The sequence below is a fragment of the Palaemon carinicauda genome, chromosome 31 (genome assembly GCF_036898095.1).
Source record: "Palaemon carinicauda isolate YSFRI2023 chromosome 31, ASM3689809v2, whole genome shotgun sequence".
NCBI classification, from domain to species: Eukaryota; Metazoa; Arthropoda; class Malacostraca; order Decapoda; family Palaemonidae; genus Palaemon; species Palaemon carinicauda.
Window position 1 is genome coordinate 65,753,784 of NC_090755.1, and position 5,000 is coordinate 65,758,783.

The following is a 5,000-nucleotide window of genomic DNA, read 5'->3' on the forward strand; positions in this document are numbered from 1 at the left end:
ATTTAAAATCTAGAAATGAACGGACTTCTAGAAACATTACAAAGAAAAAATGTGAATTTAATAACCATAATCCAAATATTCTTTACGTACATCCATCCATCAAAAATTTGATCTATAACTGAATGAGTTCAAGGTACCCCTTCTCTCTCTCTCTCTCTCTCTCTCTCTCTCTCTCTCTCTCATGAATAAAGAAAAACAATTAAAACTCAACACGAACTAACGATGTTATTTTAACCTTGAGTAACCGGACCTCCTCTTCCATTTTCCAACCATAAATGCAGACGTCAGAATTTGTTGTTCACTCCGGCTAGTTTGAAAAGCATCGAATGTATGACATCAAATACCAGGAAGAGATCATAAATGAATGGTGCGAGTCCCTATCAAAAGGGATCGTCGAAGGCTAATCCCCAACTAAGGGTAAACCCTCTGATGCTATGATCTCTTGCCATTTCAACTGGGATAGTAATCCTAAGAAGGTTGATCGAGTGTGGGCAGGTAAAGGTTTTCATGGCTGACGGTAATCCATACAAAAAAAAAATCTATATTAAACGGATTTCAGGTTTTGCTTTTGATTACTTTTCAAAGCCTATTTCAAACTTGATTGCTCAGAGCTGCAACGCGTGGGAGCGTTGCTACGTTGTAGGATAAACAGTTCAAAATAAAGATGGATTAACCTATGTTGTTACAACCTTGAGGTTATTAATGGATGAAAAGGATGATCTCAAACCAGTAATCTTGATTTTTTTTTTTTATAGGATAGGCGAGTAATTAATCATTGCCGTATTTTCAGAAATTAACATATAAGCTATATATCATTTCAAGGAAAATCAATTATCAATATATGCTAAAAAAATTTGCAAATCTTTGTTTCTTGAATTTTATGCGACGAGGATCTTAAATATGATATAAAGATTACATCAGACAGAACTTGTTGGTTTTAACAAATATACGCAGGGGTATACAGAAACACACAAAATACAAACAATAAGTATGTATATATCCGTGTATATTTACAGTACACATACATATATACAAACACACACACACACACACACACACACACACATATATATATATATATATATATATGTGTGTGTGTGTGTATGTATGTGTTTGTGATACATGTGTATATTGATTAAAATCAGCAAGTCCGGTCTGGAAATATATATATATATATATATATGTATATATATATATACATATATATACATACAAATACATATAAATATATATATATATATATATAAATATATATATATAAATACATATATACATATATACAGTATATGTATATATATACATATATGTATATGTATATATATATATATATATGCATATATATATACATATATATGTATATACATTATATATATATACATATATATATATATATATATATATATTATCACCTCTCGTCCTATCATATGGCTCGCAATCAATTTAGATCTGCCCCTCATAAACGCATTAATACCGGTTATCTTACCTGAAAGGGGATTCAGCAACTGTAATGCATTGCCTCCAAGGCCCAGGTTTTTCCCCTTCTTCGGTCTCCCCTCCTTTCGATTTACCTTTATCGTTTAGACGACAATCTATTTGTCAATTTCACTTCAGTGATCGTGTTTTAATGCCCGTACAATTGAAATGGCTTAATTTGCTTTCATATACAAAGCCTATTGTTCAAATGCTGTAATTGCATTTGCTTTACATTACCCTTATTCGTCATGTATTGAAATGATGTTTATATTTAGAGGAGTCATTCTTATCTCCCTCCTCCGTAGGACTAGATTAGGGGTTGTGGTGGCCTATTGGTAATGTCACTGCTTGGCCATCTGCCGGACTGGAGTTCGTGTCATGCTCAAGCTCGATAGTTTCTTGTAGTGTCTGCAACTTCACCATCCTTGTGAGCTACGGACTGGGGTTTGGAGAAGACTATAGGTCTACCTGCTGAATCATCATCAGCCACTGCCTGGAGCTCCCAGTCCTAGGTTGGAGGGGGGAATTGGGCGCTGATTACATGTATATATGATCAGTCTCTACGAGCATGCCATTGTCCCTTGCCTCTGCAATTCATGAGCAGCCTTTAAACATTTAAACCTTTAAAGCCCTATTTTTAGAATAAATGACCTTTACCTTTCCACTGACCTTGGTTCGCTTAAGGTCGCACCACTCTTCTCTGGGGATGTAAGGAACCTCCAGATCGTTCAGTTCAGTGACTTATTTACTACATTGGAGAGCTTTAGAATTCTTTTCCTACTTATGTATTCTTGCATGGGTTAGATAAAGGAAGTGGTGTGTCCCACATAACGGTGTTACACTTTCATTACAATATACAGACGTCAATGGATACATTTATAAAGTTGTTATATCAGTGAGGTAAGTTTTGACCTCAAAACACAAAATTGGACCAGTATAACTGCAGAGAAACACTGTTTCTATCACAAAATCCTGTAATATAGAGAACAAAAGCTCTTGTCTTTAATTGTCTATTGCGGCAATTCAAATAGAGCTACACAAAAATTTTACTCGTTCAAACACTGGTCACCCATATATGAAATATATTCACAGACCACAGAACTGCGAATTGTGTATTGGTAACCAGAGATTAAAATAACCACTATTTACGTCAGAATATACATTCACTACGAATAGAGGTCTTGCATACAGATCGGGTTACAAATACCTTGAAGAACTGTAATCTGTAAAGTGTGATCACAACTGTTTATTATAAATAACTGTTCATCTTTTAAACGAAGAACTGGAAGTTACTGTTTATTTGACAAACTAAACCAGCAATAAACTGTCAACCAAAAGATATAAATAACACGCAAACAAGACTACCTGATCGATCAGCTGCTTATACATACACCGATGAACTGTAAAATACGATTTCTTAATTTGTAACGAAATATTAAGAAAGAACTCTTTCAAGATGACCTATTGGCCAGTGAGCCGTTTACTATCTTCTAAGTATTGAGGCCGGATACCACTAAGATACATCTGGATATAAACAATATATTTCACCGGATATAACGAATAAATAACACCGTGTTGGCTAACGCAAGCGATAACAACAGTGATACCGTTGTTACACAACATGAATGACATCCACTGATATATAAAAGCAATACCACACATGAGCTTTATCATTATTGCTTTCTTTATTATGTGAATTGGTTTTATTGTTGGTTTATTGATTTGATGGAAAACTGATTCTATCCATCATTTCTCTCCATATTTTCTACACGTGTCAGAATATTACTTTTTGTCAACGTACATGGATTTACACACAAATACACATCGTACACAGACACACACCAATAGCTATCTATCTATCTGTTTATATATATATATATATATATATATTTATATATATATATATATATATATATATACTTAGGACAGGCAGTACGTGTTTCCAAGGGACATGAGACCAAAATTAAAATATAGATAACCATGGGATGGAGAACTTTGGGTAAACAAAATGAGATTATGAAAAGTAAAATGATAATGTCTCTAAAAAAGAAAAATATTTTATCAAATGGTCCTACCACTATTAACTTATGCATCGGAAACTTGGGTCTTTACTAAAGCCTTAGAACATAAGCTAGTTACAACTCAAAGGTCAATGCAAAAAATAATAATGGGAATAACATTAAAAGACAGAAAAAGAGCAACATGAATACGAGATCAAACTAAAGGAGGGGATATTCTAACAACCTATAAGAAAATAAAAAAGAACATGGGCAGAACATACATTGAAATGATAGATAATAGAAGTACATCAAGAATAACACAATGAATCCATAGAGATTATAAAAGAAGCAGGGGAAAGAAGAGAAGACGATGGATTAATGAACTAAGAAAATTTGCGGGTATAGACTTGCAAAGAAAGTCCATAAACAGACGCGAGTGGAAGGACATGTCCAAGGCCTTTGTCCTGCAGTGAACTAATAACAGCTGATGATGATGATGATGATGATGACCATGACGATGATCATATATATATATATATATATATACACACTGTATATATATATTTATAAATATAAATATATATATCTATATATATATATATATATATATAAATATATATATATATTTATATATATATATATATAAATATATATATACACTGTATATATATAATATATATATATATATATATATATACATATATGTATATATATATACACATATATACATATATATATATATATATATAGAGAGAGAGAGAGAGAGAGAGAGAGAGAGAGAGAGATTCTAGCAAAGCTTGAAAACCATCAGATAGATTTGAATTTCGTTGGAGAAATACAAGCTTAAAAAATGGGTCACTGGAGCAACAATTACAACACTTCAAGGCCTTTTGCTTTTATTCAGGTCAAACATTAACTTAGGTTTGTATCTATCTGGGTAGACAGGAAATCACTCGTTACTTCAGTTCATATGAAAAAAAAATATGTCTTTGATGCGTCTCTTTCGAAATCTATCAGAGAATAATATAATAAAAGAAGGGAAATACTTACAATATGTAATACTGGAGGAAAAGAGTCACTGAAATTTATATCACCGAGCTATAATGTGAATAATTCATCATCATCATCATCCCCTCCTACGTCTATTGACGCAAAGGGCCACGGTTAGATTTCGCCAGTCGTCTCTATCTTGAGCCTTTAATTCAATACTTCTCCAGTCATTATCTCCTTCGCGCTTCAGTCATCAGCCATGTAGGCCTGATCTTCCAATTCTTCTAGTGCCTTGTGGAGCCCAACTGAACGTTTGAGTATGCCCAAACAATCTCCATCTACCCCTCATGATGATCTCATCAATATATGGCACTCGAGTAAGCTCTCTAATAGTTTCATTTATAATCCTGGAACCTTAAATATTAACTATTCTAGATTATGAATTAAAAGGTTTGTATTTCAAAAAACGGAAATGCAATATTAAACCAGAATAACTCAAAAGACCAATAACACAGGATGGAAGAACATCTCGCGAAC

At 33.1% G+C, this 5,000-nt stretch overlaps 1 protein-coding gene across 1 annotated transcript in view; it reads left to right on the forward strand.

Annotated features, from left to right (window-relative positions):
• LOC137624491 (GTP-binding protein Di-Ras2) overlaps positions 1–5,000 on the forward strand; it is a 611,765-nt gene that overhangs the window by 110,903 nt on the left and 495,862 nt on the right. The gene's annotated exons all lie outside the window — the stretch shown is intronic.